We start from the raw sequence: 24,215 nt of genomic DNA, 5'->3' as shown, positions 1-24,215 counted from the left end.
TGATGGAGTCTCTGCTATGATCTGTTAGCTCTAATGAACAAAATGACCTTTTCTGTTGTTCAGCGGTCCTTCTCTGAGCAGGTGGAGTGTTGACTGAAAGAAGCTCCATGACTAATAAATGTGTTTATCTGCTCAAGGCCGTCCTTTTTCTTCTCGGCCATGCTTTCTTGTTAAATGTAGTTGTTGAGGATTTATTACACAGAGTGCTGGATTCTGGTCTTTTTCCTCCTTCAGGTACACTAGACAGGCTTTGGAAATGGGCAGTATGGCGGAGGCATGGTAGAGAAAGATCAACTATTGATGTGCGTGAATCGATGGTAGAGAGCATTTTCTAAGGAGTATCGGGAGGTACGAAATGATCGAACAAACGAGGTCCGTCGGATCGTAGTTGGGCAGATCTGACGGTGACTGGGAGGCAAAAGCATGCGGGAGATAATGAGCGGGGAAATGGGCGGGACAACGTAAGTGGTTTCCCCGCACCGCTTATGGAGGAGGGCAGTAAACGTACGCGGGGGGTGCAATCACAATCACTGCCCGACACGTGGCGGATGGGACATGTCAAAAACCGCCAATATCACAAGTTAACGCGCGGGCAAGTTTCGTTGGCGAGAGGTGCGACTGCCGTCGTATCTTGCGATGCATGCGATCGACAGTGGAGAAGTGAACGAGGTTTAACGTGCGGCGAGGACCGTTGGATCAAGCGATCAACAGTGGAGGAGCGATCACAGTATCGCGTTGGCAGTAGACAGGGGGGCGGCTTTATAATGATTTATGTGATGAGGGAAAAGGGACTTAAGAAAGGCACATGGTCATACGATCACAATCATATGACCATTTGAATTTGGTGCCCAGGAGCTAAGGAAATATGGTCTTTAATGAATTTCGTCGGGGGGGGGTTAGACGAGAAACATAGAGGTTTTATGGAAGAAACAGAGATAACGAGGCTAGGAGAGCATGAGGAAATTAAAGGAGGAGAAGGTAGAAGATGGTTGCGAGCTCCCTTTCAGCATAAACACATGGCCGAGCTGACAATTGGTCCTCCAAATGTTGAAGTTTGTAGCAGATCTAACACTGGCTCCTTCTGGGGATGAGATTCTCCCTGTTAGGTCGTAAGAACTGTAGACCAATGCCTTCATACAAAACCAAAATTTAAAAACATTGCCTAGTATTCCATTGGGCATGGAGTCAAATTAAGCCTACACTAAAACCTGTAAAAGAACATGATTATAATCATTAAGGCTTGAGAGCCTTAAACAACATAAAATTTCAAAAACTGGCCATCTGCTGGGCCATCAAAACTATTTCTGCTGCTCTTGACCAGTTCATCATAGAGCTACAAAACTGGATTGATTTGATCCTCTACCTCAAAGAGTTTGGGGCATCTGACCTTATCTGGTAGATATGGATCAAATTTCATCCCCTTTCTGTGTGCTCTCATCCTTGGACATTCTTCATGGGAGATTTTGTACATCTGCTGGATAACAATGAACGCTGTGTACTTCTCTGTGTCATTTGTGGCCTACACAACTAACATGAATGGAAAACCAATGTATTCATGTGTGGAGGACACAAAGACATCATCTGCTCTTGCATCTTGCTTAGAACAGTCCGCATCCAAGGAGGAGTCCCAAGACTATGCATATTCTTCCTCTGTCATCTGGAAATCTACCCTTTCAAGCTGTGTGGAGGCCATCTGGGCAGGCATCAAAATATCAAGACTGAGATGATCAGTATCAGCCTTGAGCATTGAATTTTGTCCTGCCTCAGTGTTCAGGGGGAAACTTTGAGGGACTTTCACTTGAGTAGACAAAGAAACATAAGATGATGGGGAGATTTCTTCTCCCTCTTTAATCATTGGGCAGGGGACAGAAGCAAGTTGGAAAATTCACAGATCTGCATAGCCATGTGAAGATGGGCTGGCTTCGAGCACAGATTCTTGGAGGAAGGTAGGACCTGCTGCTGGTTGCTTCTGCTGACAAGCTTGTTGTTCTCCAGGTACAACAAACTCATGAGCAGTGCCTTTGGATAATGCTTCTTCAAAGGTAGCTCTAGTCAGGAGAGGGGCACGAACCTTGTCTTCCAAACCATGGACCTCCTCCTCTTCATCAGGATGCTCATCTTCCATGACTAAATTCTGAAAAATATTTCTTTGCAAAATCTGCAACCGCTCCTGTGCTCCTCTATATGGGTTTGGCTTTGAAAGAGTAAAGGAACAAGGAGCTCTTGCTTCGTCAGAATACTGCTCAGCTTCTAATCTAGAAACTTCAGAGGCTAATGCCTCTATCATCCTTGCCAATATTTCGACCTTAAGATCTGAGGATGATGAGGACTCACCCCCATATCTTCTCCTTTCAACATTATCTTCGAGCCTTTCTGCAACAATGATGTTTGCTTCTATTTCAAAGGCTGCATCTTGCGTATCAGCCAAAGAAGCAGATCTTCTTTCTCTTAACAGCAAGCAGAACTGAGAATCGAAGGCATTAGCATAAGTGAGCATGGCAGAAGCAGGGGTGGGTCTTACTTCAGCTGGCATTCTGCTATACATATGATTGAATCTGACATTGAAATTAGACAACAACTCACCATCTTCTCTCTGCAAGTTCCCAAATTCAGTATGATAATAGAGCAGATCTTTATTTCCCCCCCAGTGCTTTAGGAACACGTCATCTAAGGCCTCAATGTTTGCAATAGACCTAGGGGGTAATTCTCTAAACCATTTTCTAGCCTCCCCATCTAGGCTTTGGACAAAAACCCTCATCCACACATCCTCTTCACTGATATCCAGGTTATCAACATAACAATAAAAAGACTCAAGATGTTCTTTAGCTGTTACTCCTTCTGTACCAGTAAAATTAGGAATAAATTCTTGATAATCTCCTATAGGCATGGCATTCAAAGGGACAGGCAAGACCAAGGGTCCATACCTAGCAGCAACGATTCTTTCAATCTTTGTAAGAGCTTGCTGAGCTGCCATGACTGGGGTATATGAAAAGATACTAGTATAATGAGTGGTATGAATCAATGAAGAGAATGATAGAGACAAAGGAATATAATGGAAAACATAGGATGCTTCTTTGAACTGAGGTCTGAAAGGGCGATGAATGACTAAGGAGATTTATGAATCTCTGAAGGTGACTTTCACTAGCAGAGATACATGGAATTTCTAAGGCTTACTTGGTACTGATGCTCCTTTCTATGATACTTACATCTGCTTAACGATCTTCTTAGGATCAGGCACTGGTTCAATTGGTGATTTCTGAAGATTTCTCCGAGCACGCTTCACAAACTGAGCCAGAACTGCAATGTGGAGTCGCCAAAGGTTGGTCTACCTCCAGTAGAGTCGCCAGATAGATGATTACAACCAGAAATGTGTCCAAACCTTGTCTATCATCAAAATCTGGAACTGTGTCATTCTCCCAGGGAAGCTGAGCTTCAATCTCCTCTCCCCGGCAACGACGCCAATTAATGTTATCACCCCAAGAAACTCTCCTAGGTTGTATCTCATAGATGCTCAGGAACATTACAAACTCAACAACAATGTTGGAAATAGGTGGATGAATGGAAGGAATGATGCATATTCAAGCCAGATAGCCACTTCTACTATGCTTAACCCCAGACATGGGTGAACACCCCCAAACTACAAGGCTTTAGACCACCAATCACTCACAGTTGGAGGATTAAGTGAACATGGAGAAAACTGATCACACCAGCAGATACACAAGACCATGTGATGGCCGACTGCAACCAGTAAGAAGGTTTGTAAATCTATTTCCAAATTCATAGACAGGATGACATCTCTCTAAGCACTAAAATAACAGAAACCTGCATAACACATTCAATGATACATACTAGATTCTAACATAGAGGTGGGATGACAGCCCCTCTAATGCTAAACATCAAGAGCACATGAAAGATGCACAGCCTGGAACAAAGAAGAAGTGGAAAGTGAGCAATTAATAGTAAAAGAAGCTTGTATTAGCTGAAAATGAAGACCAAACGTTGTAGTTATCATAGTAGTTACAGTCTCCAGAAGTTGAACCTTACATCAAAATAACAACCATCAACCCCATTACATCTTGTTTTTCGGTATATATAGAGGTTGATTACAAAAATATCTGCTATCCTATGTGTGGAGGGATCATAATGGACCACCAACCACCTTAACTCTCTGATGGAGTCTCTGCTATGATCTGCTGGCTCTAATGAACAAAATGACCTTTTCTGTTGTTCAGCGGTCCTTCTCTGAGCAGGTGAAGTGTTGACTGAAAGAAGCTCCACGACTGATAAATGTGTTTATCTGCTCGAGGCCGTCCTTTTTCTTCTCTGCCATGATTTCTTGTTAAATGTAGTTGTTGAGGATTTATTACGCAGAGTGCTAGATTCTGGTCTTTTTCCTCCTTCGAGTACACTGGACAACTCTGGACATGGGTAGTATGGCAGAGGCATGGTGGAGAAAGATCAATCGTTGATATGCATGAATCAACGACAGAGAGAATTTGCTAAGTAGTATCGGGAGGTACGAAATGATCAGACAAATGAGGGCCGTCGGATCACAGTTGGGCAGATCCGATGGTGACCGGGAGGTGAAAGCACGAGGGAGATAACAAGCGGGGAAATGGGCGGGATGGCGATAAGTGGTTTCCCCACACCACTTATGGAGGAGGGTGGTAGACGTACGCAGGGGGCGCGATCACAATCACTGATCGACACGTGACGGATGGGACATGTCAAAAACCACCAATATCGCGAGTTAACGCGTGGGTAAGTTTTGTTGGCGGGAGGTGCGACTGCCGTCATATCTTGGATGCATGTGATTGATGGTGGAGAAGTGAACGAGGTTTAATGTGTGACGGGGACCGTTGGATCAGGGCGATCAACGACGGAGGAGTGATTGCAGTATCGCGTCAGCGGTAGACAGGGGGGGGCTTTATAATGATTTATGCAATGAGGGAAAAGGGACTTAAGAAAAGTGCATGGTCATACAATCACAGTCATATGACCATTTGAACTCGACGCCCGAGAGCTAAGGAAATATGGTCTTTAATGAATTTTGGGGGGGGGGGGGGGGGGGGGGGTTAGACAGGAAATGTAGAGGTTTTATGGAAGAAACAGAGATAACAGGGCTAGGGGAGCATGAGGAAATTAAAGGAGGAGAAGGTAGAAGGCTGCTACGAGCTCCCTTTCAACATAAACACATGGCCGAGTTGACAATTAGTCCTCCAAATGTTGAAGTTTGTAGCAGAGAAAACAGGATCCACCTATCAAACAATCATCAAACAACTTGTTAGCCACCTTTCACCGAATTTTCACATTGGACCCATATGAACAATATGCCGAAACCAAATTGAACACTAAATCTGAAATACAATCACTGAATCACTGTAAATGAATTGAATCTCTGAAGCATCAATCTACTAAATACATAATCCAACTAGAACAAATGAACCTCATAATATATACATCAATGTTCTTAAGGAAACCTGTGTATATACACGTTTCCTCTGCATAACATTTATGTAGGGATCTCAAATCAATGACTACTGAAAACAATGTCAGACTCAATCAGTGGTCAGTCACTAAATCATTGACAAACTGAATCATGAGAGATACATCAATACTGACTCACTGAAAACCAAACCATAATGCAGCACCATCACTGATCAATATACCAAGACACAATCAAATCAACCTAATCAACACTGCAATATACAAACCATGCTTATCAAGACATCATTGACATATAATAGAAAATAAAACATATATCATAAACTTTCATCAATCAACATCTCAAACTCTAGTGCATATACACGACATCCAAAAACCATATCAGCACATGTACGTGATTACTATGCACACCACCTGTGTATATATTTTAACACATTTAATACATTATAATATAATTCATACACAACAATACTGAACCACTTCTACGTATGTATACGTCATTATTGAATAAAACTTGCCTATAGATCTTAAATCATTGAATCAATCTTTCCCTAGAAACACAACACATACCACACATACCTTACTGTCAAATCATAGATCACTTCAAATGTATTTAAAAAATTCTATATTTGTTAGCTACTTAACAAGCAAATCAACCAATCATATATTTCAACATACCTTCAGATCTTTTAGATCCAAATCTTCTCCTTCCTTCATGGTGCACACCCGTTTCAAATCATATCACACATGAATAACTATTCACTTGCACACTCAACACCTTGATCTCCATCTCCTTATATAGTTTTTGCCTTAGCCAATACCTTATGTAAATCCCTTGGTAATGTCGTTAGTATTCTTTGATGGGATCAAATAAATGTTTCCACTTCAATTACTATGGGCAAATATCATGGTAATGAGCCATGGTATCCATATTTCTATGTTTCAAATTATATATGTGACTTTTTATCACAAGACCTGTGTATGTACATAACTCTTCTTCAAAGGAACCACATATACTTTCTCAAACTTCACTTTTGTTATCCATCTATCACCAAACTATCATTTCTCTATCTATAACATCTGTACCAATCTACATGAGTTCCACAATCATCATATTATCACAATGTTGACATCAAGTACATATTTTTCAAGTAGGTTGCCATCAAAGACAACACATTAGCCATAATGCCAAAAATCTTCCCCTTTGGAATTGATGACAACCATTTTGGTGTTTGGACACCACCTGCAAACACTTTCACACATTAAGTCTTCTCTCCAAATATAATTTTCTCTCCAAACAAACACCGAGCTTCTCTCCCCCTATGACATCAAGGGCAAAGGGTTGATCTAGGCTGAATGAAGTACTTTGCTGTAGGTCTAAACCACTGAATATGAATCATGAAAGTTGCATATTGACCATTCTCCCCTTGAGCATATGCTAGACCTTCTAAAGATAGGGAACAAAAGTTCAAGATTGTAGGACTCAATACATGAATTTTCCTATACCAATGACTCTATGCGCTCATGATTATATCAATCACCCAACATAATGGGGTTACATATTTGACCCAAATTTTACATCAATGTCCCAAAATAATCGATGACATGCATGATATGACTTGATCCCAATAGCCCATACATGAATGAATTTTACAATAAATACGACATGGGTCTTTTCATGACCTTTACATCAAGATACATATATGACACTGATAATGAAAAACATGCACCTCAACAATGAGGTAGAAAGACCATGATAATCATCAGCAACCACCATGCACCATATAGGAATCTGCAACATAAACATCTGATAGAAACAACATAGAAAACAACCTGAACATCCTCAACATGTAAGATAAGACAATGTAGCATCAATTTCTCCAAAATTTAGTGCTTCCAAGCATCATCAAACAAATATAACAGAAGCATAAGGTACTGCAATAAATCTCTCTCAGTAACTCATCCCCTTGACCTCATGTCATTAAGGTCAACACACTCTCTCCATATAAAGGAAGAGACACAATAGGTAGCATATACATGCATCAATAACATAAATAGTACTTTTAGCATCACAAATCATTAAATGTGAATAATTAACAACTTCATCAAAGGAAGATCTTCAAAGAACATAAAAGACATATATTTCTTATCAAGTGTATCAAAAAGGATTAGGACACCATTAGATGCAAATTAAGCAACATAAATCATCCATAACTTCACCACATGCAATCCATGCATTATTGATAACCCATGAAATAATGACAACAACATATATATCTTCTCATCAATGAAAGATGCCAACAAATAGTGAGTAAATCATGAACTCATCATAAACACCATCATGCAACAAGGAGTGCTCAAGAAACCATACTACCAACAATGAACTATTAGAAGCATAACAAATTCTCCCTCTGAACCTATGCCTTCTTTTCACCATCAATTTTGAACACATTATATCCATCTCATCAACTAGCCAAATGCATCAAAGAACCACTTCATCAGCAACAATATAATATTTTGGAACAACTCATAAAATCATCATGAGCCAATACCCGAAGGTGCATAAGGGCATCACCAACAGACTGCAACAAACCAATTTCATAGCCAAAAATACAATAATGAACTGATGGAAGCATATGAGAAGCTCTCCTTGAATTTGTGTCATTCATTTATCACAAAGAAACGCATGCGATTGTATAGATCAAATCTCACATTTACACGTGACAGTCTTTCATAAGATCCATGTATAGAAAGTAAATTGTTGATTCGTTATAGCCACAGCTCCCCCTGAACCTGCCATGTTTGTTCTTGTTCACTATTACTTCATCAGATGCAATATGAATAATAAACTCGTCAAAACAACTTAGGGACTCTCATTAAGATACATATTCATAAATCCCCCTAAGATCATACACTAGTGATCATGTGGACCTAATAATAAGCATCTTCTCTCCATGAGGTTATGTACCTCACATTCAATTCCACAGTCACTATTAGAAGTATGCCTTTTAAGAACAATGGAATGCAGTAGAGACAATATTCCCCACACCTCTTATTGATGTTCCTTCTTTCTCCAAATTTGCTTGCAATTTCTAATGTGCTCGAACTTGTGGAACTTATCCCATCTTCTATTTCCATTCCAAAATTCTTGACTTGCAATTAGTGACCTCATTCATACATGAGCTACAAGAAAAACAATATCCATGAAACCATCCTTTATGCCTAGGGATTGATCATGACTTTGATCTAGGAGATTTTCTTTCAGATGTGTGACCTGATTCATTTTTCTTTTGAGAAAACTTATGTTTCCTATTCTTTTCATTGCATTATGACTTTGAAGCCATGTGCTTATATCCAATGCATGTCTTGATTAGAGGAGAATATTGTTCATTGATAATATTATTTAGTGATTCAGATGCCTTTACACATTTGTTGATTTTCTCATAATCTTACCCTAGAGTCACAACTTTAGATTCTATCAGTGTTTTAACTTAACTAGTGCATCATTGTTTCTTTAGTTATTTATTATGCAATAACCATGAACACTAGAGAGAAGATCAACACATAAAAAAACACATCAACTCATGAGGACACAAGGAGTTTAGGTGGAAACCCACTGTGGGAGAAATCCACCAATGTTGTTGTCTTTGTCTTCTTCTTTTATTATAAAGGAAAACTTTATTACATATTGTATTGGCGTAGACTCTTACCAATACACATGCACCCACCTCTAGGAGGTTACAATCTCCACTCGTTCTCCAGCACCCACTAGAAGGGAGTTACTACCCCCAAATCTCATTTACGGTTCTTATCAGAAGGGAGATCCTACCCCCTCACTGAAGACTGAAACCCTCAGCACCTTGTGTACCATGTTTTAGAATGTTTCACATTGGATCCACCTATCAAAAAATCATCAAACAACCTATAGGCCACCTTTCATCAAATTTTCATATTGGACCCATATCAACAGTATCCCCAAACCAAACTGAATACTGAACCTAAAATACAATTATTGAATCACTATAAATTAATTGAATCTCTGAAGAATCAATAGACTAAATACAGAAGCCAACGAGAAGAAATGAACCTCAAAATATATACGCGACTGTTATTAAGAGAACCTACGTATATAAACGCCTCCTCTGCATAACATCTGCGTACAAATTTCAAATCATTGAATACTAAAAACACTACCAGAATCAATCACTATGTCAGTTACCAAATCATTCAAAAACTGAATCATGACATATACATCGACACTGACTCACTAAAAGCCAAATCATAATGCAACATCATCACTGATCAATATACCAAGCCACAATAAAATCAATCGAATCAACACTGCCAGATACAAACCATGCTTATAAAGACATCATTTCCATATAATAGCAAATAGAACAAATATCATAAACTGTCATCAATCAATCACTCAAAATTTAGTGCATATATGTGACATCCACAAACCAAATTAGTGTATGTACATGATTATTATGAAAAACATCTACATATATATTTCAACAAACTGAATACATTATCACCGAATTTATACACAACGATACTTAACCACTTCTATGTATGTATGCAACATTACTAAATAAAACTCACGTATAAATATTAAATCACTGAATCAATCCTTTGCTTCAAACACATCATATACTTCACATACCTTACCTGTCAAATCACAAATCACTTCAAATGTATTTAAATAGTTCTATCTTTGTTAGCTACTTAAAAAGAAAATCAATCAATCATATATTTCAACATATCTTTAGATCTTTCATATCTGAGTCTTCTCCTTCCTTCCTAGTGCACACCTATTTCAGATTAGATCACACATGAATAACTATTCCCTTAGCTAATGCCTCAGGTAAATCCTTGGTAATGTCATTAGTATTCTTTTACGGGATCAAATAAATTTTGTCACTTCAATTACTATGGGAAAATACTATGGTAATGAACCCTGGTATCCATATTTCCATGGTTTGGATTATATACACGACTTTTTCTCACATGAGATTCGTTTTTATGTGACCCTTCTTCATAGGAACCATGTATACTTTCTCAAACTTCACTTTTGTCATCCATCTGTCACTGAACTGTCATTTCTTTGTCCATAAAATTTGTACCAATCTGCATGAGTTCCACAATCATCATACTATCACAATGTTAACATCAAGTACATTTTCTTCAAGTAGATTTCCATCAAGGACAACACATTAGCCATAATGCTAAGCGGTGAAATAATTGTTTCTCGTTTGATTTTGATAGGTTTATGTAGTTTCTTTAATGTTGGTACACAAGTAATATATCTATGTTTTTATATAATGGGTATATTTATTAGTTTTATTAGAAAACGAATATATTTTCTGGTTGGATATGGAAATCTTGATTGTGTGGTTACCAAGGATATGATGCTTTCGATACATTCAAATTGGAATATGAACACAATTGGGTTTGTGCATTAAGATGTTAGGTTATCTGTCAGAATGCTCTATTCTTCTTACCTATCAAAAGATTATGAATTTGTTCAAAATACATGCATGCATATTATTATTATGTAACATCATCTTTCCATATTTACCTAAGTTCACTGATCTACCGTGGTAAACATGTGAGAAAGGGTTACTATGATATGACTCAACCTCCTAGATACAATTAAGAAAGTGGGACCGATAATTAGAAACATATTGACGTCCCTAGATGTTATAGGACCTCCATGAGCGAAAAAACCACTACATGTGCGCAATCCCTGAGTTAACTTCATTTTTTATGATATGGAGCCCCATTCACTATGATGACAAGGAAATCCAGTGATTGTAACCCTCTAGTCACTTTGATGACCATGCTTCCCAACAACTGCAATCTAGATTTCCCAGTTCTGAGCCTGGAACCCCGAAATTTGAGCCACGTTCTTAGGGCCTGACTACCAACCACTTGCCAGAACTTAATGAGACTTTTAGAAATTATAAATGACACTAGGAAAAATCCATTAACACAAAAATTAGAAAAGAACTTGACCCAACTAGGCCTAACCACGACAGACATTTCGTCAAACACTTTAAGAACATGTAATCTACAGGTCATGAATGCATATTTGAACATAAGGGTCTAATACTTATCTAAGAATCATCAAGAAAGTATAATTTCCTCTCATAATAGCTTCCATAACATCTATTAGGTCATGCATTCAATAACCATTCATTTACCAATCAAAATGTGATAAGATCCATAATTAGAATCTGTCATAAAACCATGCTTATAACCAATATATAACCGGAATAATAACCTTAATATAATGACTATAAAACCCACATAATAAAAAGTAAAATTACTCATGAAAATACAAGAGGAAAAGAGCTCATATTAACATATGAAGATCCAACCAAGCTAGGGACTTCCACGTACCACCCGACCATACATTGAGTTAAACCAAATCTTTATTTCAACCAATCACCCTTGCACCATATTCCAAGCGTGAATGTGGGATCTCATGGAATAATCCAAACACAATAGAACTAGGGCTTCTAGAGTCTGAAACACCTCAACCCTCAACCAGTGATTCCACCTCACAGTTGGACATCACTAACCATCACCAAATCAATCTCCACCCAAGCTATCCAGGGCTCTAGAGCATTTGTTCCAACCCAGCTCCAAGACTAGTAACTCAACCCACAACTACCATAGGGCTCCAAAACGTTTGTCCAACCGTGGCTTCAAGACTAGTAACTCAATCCACTAAGGGCTCTAGAGCATTTTTCCAACCAAGGATTCTGGGACTAGTAACTCAACCCAGGTTGTTCCAAGGATTCCAGAGCATTTGTCCAACCAAGGCTCTAGGAACTAGTAACTCAACTCACATCCATAGGAACATGAGAACCGATTAGAAAAAATTAAGTGGGAAACCCACAACTCCATGGATATATAGGAAATAGCAAGGCTAGGAAAAACCACTATCAATCCAGGAAACCCTCCATGCAAATGATAGATCATAATCAAATAACCAATGGATATACCATGCATTCCAAAACTATCGAGGAAATCACACATGCAACTTGATACCTGAAATTCAATCCCATTGTAGCTATTGATCCCACTATTCATTTGCACATTCCTACTTTCCTTTTCCTTCTTTTTCCAAATCTAATGAAAACTAGAGTGCTCCAAGCATGCTCCAAGAATACAAGTGTGCAAGAGCATGAGAGAGAATAGAGATAGAGCTCCAAAATTGAACTGTCAAAAGTCTATGAATTGGTCCTCATAAGCCTTTTTATCATTGAGGCCTCTATTTTCTTCATTTTCCTTGAATTTACTTCTCATGCAAATCTATGACCTTTCACCTTCTTTTCTCCTATTTTCCTTTCTTTTCATAAATAAAATACCTATTAATGCCTCTTTTCCTTTGTCAATGCCTTTGCCAATTTCCTTAGCCATAATAAACCAAAATGAACACCCACTAGGATGTTTTTCCCACAATTCAACTTGGAATACATGTCCCATGACCTTGGTATTATATTTTTTACATGGAAAATCAACCAGGGGCTATTACAGAACCCTCCCCCTTGGGGGAACACCATCCTTGATGTTAAATGAAACTTATAAACCAGCAACCGCTGAAAAAAATAATGTACTACTTATGGAGCTTTATAACATAGCTCATTACAATATTTACAATAACCACCAATTTTATTCAACCAACAAATGACCATACTGCTCATGGAGCTTTATAAATCTAGCTTGATACAATATTTATAATAATATACACATATACATATGCACATATGCTCAACCAAAAAATAAAAGGATATGATGCATGTATTTGCAACAAGGGAATCTAGATGCTGACACCTCCACCCTCAAAGTAATACCAAGATTCACCTCCTTCCTAGGAAGTCTAGAATCCTCTTCCAAATTCAAACTTGCATGCAATATCCTGCACCACTTTTCGTCTCAATGGACAGTTACCAGCTCATTTTTTCAGGGCACACTCCCAATGTGCTTATGATTCCATCTAGCAATGCTAATGACCAAAAACATTCATTCCCAAACCTTCCCTTCTCTGCTACACATTCCCTCGAGCAATTTGATCACCCCCTTTTGTGTAGTCATAAACCTTTCAAGTTTCGCTGGCATCCCCTTCTTTGCTACATAGTCCCTTGGGTGATACATTCCTTGGCAAGGTTTCCTCACAACATAAGGTCCAAAAACCAAGGCATATCCCTGCCTCAAAACCATCATACCGATCTTAGCATGCTCATGGAAATAAATGGATACTATTGGGTACTAGTGTCTCACAATGGCCTTGCTTCTGAAGTGCTTTACCAACATATTGTTGCCTGTTCCAATTAATTTTGCTGATGCTGCTAATGCTTGTAGTGAGTTTCAACGACCCAACCCGAGCATTTTCCATGCTTTCCTATACCAATCACATAATTTCCATTAGATTTAAAATGAATTGAAATAAATTCAAATCATACATCATTGGTGGTCTGTCAATAAGGTACACTTGCAATTCTGTTTACTTCTAGTCACAACAAGTCAAACTAGTTGTTTGATCAAATCATCATGTATAAACATATCACATCTGGTTAGCTCAAAACACAACCATCATAATCAGAATTGTTAAAAATAGCAACAAGAAATGATAAAAATAGAATCCAAAATATTCCAATTTCAATTTGTCCTTGAATTAAAATTGAGAATTAAAATTCGAATTTAGTCTCACCAGCTACTTGAAAAATAATTAATTAATTAAGTATGGATTAATTAGTTGGAGAAATTCAAGCTAGAAGTCTTTGTGAAGTCATGCAATAGTTATCTCTTAAATTAATGAGGTTATCCCTTAAATTAATGAGATTATCCCTTAATTAAGGAGATAAGGATGAGTTGTATTTGATTTGTAATTAGTTAGCTCAGTTAATTGAGTTAAGTCCAGCTAAATTAGTTCCAAACAGTTTGAGGAACTAATTGTGAGTTCAGTCAGTTAATGCATACATGCATGCAACTAGTGTACTCCATATAACTAAAGATTCTCTCATAAATAACTCATGCATGTCAGTTCAGACAAAGACCCAGTTGAGATTAAAGATAGGGACAATGTACTATCAGTTGGAGGAATTTTCCTATAAAGGAAACTCATCCATGTAGAAGGAATAAGGTTCCTTGAGGATTGCACAGTTTTATAGTGTGTGAGATCAGTGTGAGTGATCAGGGTTACACTTGGTAATAGTAGGATCACCTAGAGAAACTACGCAAGGAAATAGGAGGCTTGGAGGGCAGAGGAGAAGGTTTGTGAGAAGCCTTATTTGCTTGTGAGCATCCAGGAGGATTGTACTGAGATCTGGCTAGCTATGAGAGCTAAAGCTTTGTGTAATCTTGATGTATTTCTACCTTGTATGATAATACGAATAGTGGGGTTTTTAGCTGAGGCTTTCCCCTGAGTATTTTCTCTGTTTCATGTGCATTGATTCTTCTTCTTATGGTTATATGTATTCAGCTTTGTTTCAGATCAATCTTTAAGCTTCCGCAAGTTTGATAGTCGAAGTAGATTATAGTATTTTGCTTTGGTATATTGCGTTATCAAGTTAATCTACATTCATATTTTATACATAGATCTCAGAGGTAGATTTGTAGAGAATTTGTAGGAAATTCTACAAGAATCATATATCACATGTAACCATCATAATTTAGAATCATAGATTACATGCATAATAAAACTGAAATAAAATAATGATACTTATCCTTTAATCAGTTCTTTATTTTTGCCTTTGTTCTTTGTCCTTTCTGTACACATACCAAATTGGTTGCCACACCTGGAAAGCACTGAATGCCTTTTATTCTCTTTAGTCATGTACAAATACACATAGTGTACATCACATGCATACACCCACACATGATGTACAACATCACAGAATACATGTGCCTACACCTGACATACAACACAATATATACACCTATGCCTGGTGTAGAACACAACACATACACCTACACTCATGTACAACACAACACATACACCTACACCAGGTGTACAATAAAACACATACACCTACACCCGATGTACAACACAATCCATATACGTACACATAGTACAACACAACGGATACACATGTCATTATACAATGTCTACACAGTGCACATAACACAATACCCCATGTACATAACACAACATGTACAACATGTACACAATACCACATGTACATAACACCACTTTCAAAACATGTACACAACACCACCTGCAAAACGTGTACATAACACCACATGTACACAACACCAATTGCACATGTACACAACATCACATGTACACAACCCACATGTACACAACCCACATGTACACAATGCCACCTACACAATGTGTACACAACACCACGTGCACACAACACCACATGTACAACATGTACACAACACCACACACACACAACACCTCATGTACAACATGTACATACCACCACATGTACACAACACTGCATGTACAACATGTACTCAACACCATATATACACAACACCATATGTACAACATGTACATCACACCACATGTACAGAAAACCATCTGTACATAGCACTGCATATACAACATGTACACAACACCATTTGTACCCAACACTACATATGCAACATGCACACAACACCATATGTATGCAACACCACATATACAACATGTACACATATACACAACAATAGTACTACACATACATAGACCACATTGAATCTTCCAAGCAACCTAGCTTCTAGTTTCTTATCCATGCTTGTCCCAGCATGTCGCAGATCCCACCGCTTTCATTCCATTGATGTATCCATCAACATTACCTGTCCATAACATAAAAATAAACATAGGACAAGAAAATAATATCAAACCATATCCACATGATACTAACCTCATAGATTTGTCAGGGCTACCCTTCCCGCTTGATTCCTCATATCCATAAACATCTTCATGTCATTCACCTGCATAAGAAATCATTCCTCCACAGGCATGATCCTTGACAACTATGTTAGACTATGACATACATACATACATATATACATATAAACATTAGCATAAAACAATCATGATATCTAACGTCATTTTCAAACAATGACATACATACATATATGTATACATATATAGAAACCAACATAATCATGATCACAACATAATTACTAGATATCATAAGGTCAAGGTTAAGAGAACTTCCTTTATTTGTGCACAACATGCACAACATTGAGAACAATAGTTCCCAACATAGCCAAGACATCTAACGCCTCAAATCCATATACTTTACCTTTCATGTTACCTTTCTCATAATCGTCCTACCACCATCCATTTACCCCAATGGACCCACTCAATCCAACTGACTATCATATTCTCGCCTTCAGTTGCCTTTATACATGCATCAGCTTCATCTAGGCCTTACATTATTTATCAAATTTCATTCAGCATTCCCTGAGCTCCATTAACTTTCCTCTTCTCCAACCAATTCCCAAGACCCTGAAAACAAAGGCAAAAACAAGAAACAAACAAGAAGAAAACCATGGAAAACCAACAACAATACAAAACCAAAAACAAAGTGGCATGGCCATGCACTAGACACAAACAAAAATACAAATCAAGCACAAGAAAATCACAAAAGACTGAAAGAAAAATACTAGCAACAAACACCATGACTCAACCCCATGGGTTCCCAATGCTTCCAAGCGAAATCTCAACCCAAGCCTTCTTCAAGATTTCATGGAAATGTATTTTTCCATGAAATCCCCTGCATCATATTGCCATAAACACATAATTGCTAGTGCATAAATAAACATAACAATATAGCGGTCACCTTACCTTGTTGTGCCAAGCATGCTGCCTTGTAACTGAACATGTACATATATCATCTCTCCAGGGAATCCATATCCTTGACAAATCTACCTATGACTAGAAACCAACTGTTATACTTTTCAAATACATTTTCATGAATATAACACATATCCACATAATGTTAGACAAAATCAAGGTTAAGAATATTTCTTATTTTCATGCAAAGCACTCATTCATTTGGAATTGTGGTTTCCAAACATAGCCAAAGGAATTCTAACCCAATTCCTTTATTTTACCTTTTATTTGTTACAATTGAGTCTTATTATGTTTTGTCACATCACCCAGCTGTTATCAAATCAAATATTACCTTGTCACGCTAATACCAAGCATGTTGCCTTGCAACTGTTCACACATGTCAATTGCATTTTCCAAAGATCAAGACATCATATCTATTAATTTGAAATCAACCTTTACCAAGACTAACAAACATGTCATAATATACTCACAGTCATTAGTCATAATACTACAACTAGCACCTACTTTCACTCAAGTACATATTCGTTGTCTCAGAACATATCATGTTAGTACAACGATCTTAAAACAAGATCATTCGTTCATGCAATATTATAGACACACATACTCACATCATGAAATTAATCAAACATTCAGGCAATCTATAAACATACCTTGTTAGATAAACTAGATAGACGACATAACTAAACTCATACCTCAATGTATCTCAGGGGAGGCTATCAAATCTACACAAGTCAATCAAGATTAGTACAACACAATATCACAACTATATCGACTCATACTTGAATATCATAACCATATGCACAGGACAATCTAGATTAACATGATACATATACATCAAGATCTTAAATATAGTGACCATAATCATCATTCATATGACCACAATGCATATAACAACAAGTTACTATCATGATGACTAACTGACACACACATACATGACCACACTAATCAACTAGAATATATCATGCATGTAACCACAATAACAATAGAATGATAGGAATGTACATAAAATAATCCATATAACAATCATTAAACAATATACATGAATACCCAACATACAAACATGTATTACGATCTACGCTTACCTCGAGGTCTAGTGTTGCAACCTTGCTTTGATGATCTGCATCTCCTGCTCCATCTTGGTCAACATATTAGCATCATAACCTACCAACAACATCATGATGACATAAGACCACAACAGTGACCATCAAAATGCATGCATAACACATAGGCAACTAACATGCATGAATGACAAACACATTCCACCCATCAAGTCCAAGTTTTGAACCTGGGATCTCTGATACCATTCTGTAAAACCCTCCTCCCACATTTACCCAAGTTTACTGGTCCACTAGGGTAAACATGTGATGAATAGTTACTATGATGTGACCCTAACTCCTAGATACAATTAAAAAAGTGGGGCCGACAACTAGAAACTTATTGACTTCCCTCAGGTGCTACAGGACCTTCAGGGGCTAAACAACCACTCCAGGTGCCCAAACCCTGAGTTAACTTTCTTTTTTTGTGATCTGGAGCCAAATTCACTTTGATGACAAGGAAAGCTAGTGACTGTAACCCTCCAATCGCTATGATGACCCTGCTTCCCAGCGACTACAGTTTATATTTCCCAGTTCTGAGCTTGCAACCTCAAAATCTAAGCCACCATTTTTTGGGCCTGACTCCGAACCACTTCCTAGAACTTAATGATACTTTCAGAAAGGATAAATGACACTAGGACAAAGCCACTAACACAAAACTTATACAAAAACTTGACCCAACCAAGCACCATGACAGAAATTTCATCAAACACATTAAGAACAGGTAATCTATCGGTCATTAATGTATATATGAACCTAAGGTTCTGATACTTATATGATAAGAATCAAGAAGGTTTAATTCCCTCTCATAATAGCTACCATAAAATCTATTAGGTAATGCATTTAATAATCAAAATTTACCAATCAAAATTTTATAAGATCCTTAACTAGAATCTATCATAAAACCATGCTTATAATGAGCTATAACCAAAATACTAACAGTAATATAATATCCATCAAACCCACATAATTACAAGTACAACTACTCATGAAAATACAAGAGGAAATGAGCTCTTATTAACATATGCAAATCCAACCAAGTCAGGGACTTCCACATACCACCTAACCATAGATTGGGCTGAACCAAATATTTCTTTTAGCCAATCACCCTTGCGCCATATTCTAAGTGTGAATGTGGGATCTCATGGAATATGTTGTAGCTTATATTGTGTTTGAAGTTTATTTATCAGTTATATCACTATCGGGAGTTCAAACTCAATGAAACTCCTTTATATTCTTTACCCCCCCGCAAAGCCTAAAAGTAAAGAAGTATTTTGTTTGTGGTAATTACATATCGAAATCGCTAAAAGAAAGCATAGAAACACATTTGAATGAATAAGGATACATGTCACAAAGCACATTGTGTATCATAATCAAATAATAGAAAGAGACAAGTGTTAAAGAGCGGTGCTTTGGTTGCGATGCGATCGAATCACAGGGCAGTTATATGAAATCACCCTGGCCTGACCAAAAAAGACATACATACATACATACATACATACGTACATACATAAATACATACATACATATATATATATATATATATATATATATATATATATATATATATATATATCGCGTTTACTACTTCCGGCGGGTCCGTAGAGCAATGGATGTTGGTTCCGCCGATTGCGATTTGCGATAGGCGGATCCGAAAACATATATATTATGTTCTAAAGTCTCGGTGGGTCCTTGATATTGCATAACAATTGCCGATTGCGATGAGTGATGGTAAAGCCGGACCCGAAAATAAATGCATTATGTTTAAAAGTCTTGGCAGGTCCGCCATATCGCAAAGCACATCATGTACATGTATGTGGGCCTTACCGATTGCGATTTGCGATGAAGATTCTAGACCCGATATTTTATACATTATGTTTAATACTTCCAGCACATCTGTGATATCACATATTGTTAAGTTTTGTATTGATATATCATTTGAAAGGGCCGATTGCGATTTGTGATGGGAAGTCAATGGAGCGCTGAAAAGGTAGAACCGATTGGTTTATGCAACAAATTTAATTCTTTTTGAGTTTTGCAGTAAACCAAAGGTTTGTGTTAATTTCGTTGTATAAAGGGAAAATTAGTGTTAAAGTTGAATCTGAAGAAAAGGCAATTGGTCGAGTTTCTTGGTGTTTTGGCCAATTGAAATGTGCCCGATACATGCGTAAGCCCAGGTTTACACAAGTCAAACACTGTTTATTATGGTTAAAGCGGATTAATCATTATTAAAGCATCTACAGAAGAACTCAAGAGCCGATTAACAGAGCCAAAAAGCCAGCAGTCATTGTCATCTTCTATGTTCAGTTATTTTCCATTATTTTATGTTCTTTGAGATGTCTTTACCCTCTGTGTAATATTTTGTAATAATTCTTACTTCAGATAGTTAGAGAAATAGTTTTAGTAGTTTGACAGTTTCAAAGATTAACAACTATTTCACAAATGTATAAAAGGAGGAAAACTTACAGAGAAGGGGTTCGAATTTTGGAGAACCTGGAGACTAAGCCATTGTATTCCTGATATAGTTGTTGATTAATGAAAGAATTTGAAGTTTCCATGAATTTTTGGGTATAATTTTCTTCTTTCAAGTATAGTAATGAAGTTGCAGGTCTTTATTTGCTTATTTAGATAAAGTTAAAATCCCTTAAAATAGCGCTCCTATACTTGAAGTTTCATCTTCCTTTCTAAGTTATAGATAATAGTTTCTTTGTCAAGCAACATATTGTCTATGATTCAGTTCTCATTTTCATAATTCTTCTAAGTGACAGATAGTAGGTTCTGTGTTAAGTAGCATATTATCTTAAACTTCTCCTTCAAGCTTTCTTCATTCATCATTTATATCTAGCAACAAATGGCATTCTGAGATTTTCCGATCACATATGTATTAAGGGTTAAAGACCAAGTTTTCTAGGTCATTCATTTAAAAATACAACAAACAATAAAGTGACAACAAACAATAATCATTAATGTCTTAAGCATAATTTCTCCACAGCCAGGAAATTGGTTTCTTAAGGTACAACATTAATTGGCGCCACTGCCGGGGAGAGAAGACAAGAATACTTTTCCTTGGGTTTTCACTATTTTCCTCTGGTTGTTTAGTGAGGAGGAAATACTTGGCTGTTTTGAATAAAAGAAATAAAAGGTGACTCCATAATAACAGAGACCACAACCTGCAAAATAATTGAATAAGAACACTTTTCCATAGGTTTATTAAGTTTGAAGCTGATCCTTGAGAGTGACAAGTTTTAGCAGTTAGTTGTACATTCACACCTGTGATTTTCACTTACAACATTAATTGGTGACTCTATTGCACTTTGAATTTTTCTTTTCTGGGTTTTAATGGCTCTCCTTGCATTCTTAGTCCATAAATTTGATCCATTTGATTTTACTGGGATCACTGGATATCCTCATGATATGCCTGCATTTTATGCGTGGAATGAGTATCTTCCAAAATTCAGTAGAAAGGAATATGAAGATCTGGCTCAGCACCTCCAAGAGTTTCATGAATGCATGGAGCAGTAGGGAAATATTCATGAAGATGTGAAGATGAAGTTGTTTTTGTTTTCTTTGGACCTAGAAGCTAGGGTTTGGTTCAGGTCTCTACCTATTTCAATCATTTCATCTTTGAATGATTTCCATTCAGTGTTCAATTCTTCTTGTAGAACTTATTATCCTCACGAGTTTCTTTTTGAAGGTTTTTGTGAATATTATGATGCTAAAGAAACTTTAAAGGCTCAAGATAATCTTGTTGATGAAACTAATGATTTTGTTGATAATATATCAAGCATTTAGAGAGGTTATAGCCAGATTAATTAGATCCAAACAAACACATTAGAGATAGAAGCAAATTTGGTGGTTGCAAGAAAAGCACCAGAGACACAGCCTATCCAAGACAAGGGAAAGGCAAATATGGAATCCTCTCAAAGTCAAACATTGGAGGATATGTGTAATGTAATTAAAACTTTGTCAGATAGGTTGAATAAGTTAGAGTTAGAAAATAAGAATTCTCAGAGACCTACGTTATATGCAGTAGATGAAGATGAACTTGGTATCGAAGGAGAAGAGTATGAATATGATGAAACAGATGCCATTCATGATGAAAATAAAATTGATGAATATTGGAAGCAATTCTCTGATTTTATGCAGACTGAACTACATAAGAAATATGACTTGAGATTGAGGAAAAGATCAAGAAGTCAAGAAAATAAAAGTGAGCAACAAGTTTCAACTTCCTCACCAAAGGTGACTCCACAAGAATCTCAGCCTGTAAAACAAGTGAATAAAGGAAATCAAGAGAGTATTTAGATGGAGGAAAATTCAAACGTGCATTAAGAATTCCTGCTCAGCATTTGAGAAGAGGAAGAAATAATTAAGTTGCAAATAAATCCATAGAGTTCCTATTTTTTTAAATTTGATGATCCTTCTATCTATAATGAAAATGGTTTAATTGGGGAATAGGACGAAGCTCTTCGAGTTCATCAGTTAAGTGTTGAACATATATGAAGAAATCAGCAAGTGGGATATGTTGGATAGCAATATATTGAGCCATCTATCATAGCAAAAGAGGCTATCTTATGTAAAAAGAAAGTTGATAAAGAGATTGTATATCATTGCATTGAAGAACATAATGATGCCCATGGATTAGAGGTAAACAATCTATTTGAAGTTGATCATATGTCGTATAGTAATGAGAAAAAATTTATTTTTCTTCCTGAGGTTAGAATTACAAATTATTTTCAATCAAAGCTTAGAGATGAAAAGTGGAGACATGAAAGTGACATAGATCATTTTCTTAAAGATGTTGCTGATTGTTCTGTTGAACATATTATCCCAACAGAAGGTTTATTTGAGCAAGAACCTTCACACATAGAGAATTTCTTTTTTGGAGCTGATCAGGACCATATTTTTTCTTATACTTTTGAAGATCCTGTGGCAGATTACATGGAAGAATTTATCAGCAGTCTACACATATCATTTTGTGGATATACTCCTAATTTTTGTTGTGAGCTGCTTTTATGCATAGTTTATTTCCATTCAGGATGAATTGTTTTTTAAAATTCCACTGGTAGAATGGTTTCAGATTAAGCACCCAAATGCTAACCTGGTACCATTGGAATATTGACTTCACCTGATGGAGATCAATGATGTACATATGTAGGAACTTATACATAAATAAGTTCAGGTGTTGAGCATTTGGTTTCTAGTTGCAGTTCTTCAGTTTAATCTTAGTTGATGAATAAGGGTGACTTTCCAACTGGTTTGCAGAGGTTTCAAACTTCAAGAATGTTAAATTTCAGTTTGTCAAATTTTAGGGTTTTCACAGTTTTGGACTCCATGCGCAACTAAGGCTACTGATCTATGATTCTCAATATTTTTCTATCAAAGCACAAGCATCCTATCACTGCAGATATCAGTGTGGGTTCACTATACAATTTTTTACACAGTTAAGTTTGGCGAAGAAATTTATGACTCCATGCCCGAGGAGAAGGCACTGATCTGCGGTTCTTAGTGCTTCTGGGGCAAAAGCATTATCCCCAGTTGGAGCTAGATGTTGTAGCTTATATTGTGCTTGAAGTTTATTTATCAATTATATCACTATCAGGAGTTCAAACTCAATGAAACTCCTTTATATTCTTTACCCCCTGCAAAGCCTAAAAGTAAAGAAGTATTTTGTTTTTGGTAATTACATATTGAAATTGCTAAAAGAATGTATAGAAACACATTTGAATGAATAAGGATACATGTCGTAAAGCACATTGTGTATCGTAATCAAATAATAGAAAGAGACAAGTGTTAAAGAGCGGTGCTTTGGTTGCGATGCGATCAAATCGCAATCGCAAATCGCAGTGGCAGTTATATGAAATCAC

The sequence above is a fragment of the Pinus tabuliformis genome, chromosome X, assembly GCF_031772625.1.
Source record: "Pinus tabuliformis cultivar Carrire ecotype Pingquan chromosome X, CPIR1, whole genome shotgun sequence".
Lineage (NCBI taxonomy): Eukaryota > Viridiplantae > Streptophyta > Pinopsida > Pinales > Pinaceae > Pinus > Pinus tabuliformis.
The sequence above is the reverse complement of the archived record's forward strand: the minus strand, read 5'-3'. Positions refer to the sequence as shown.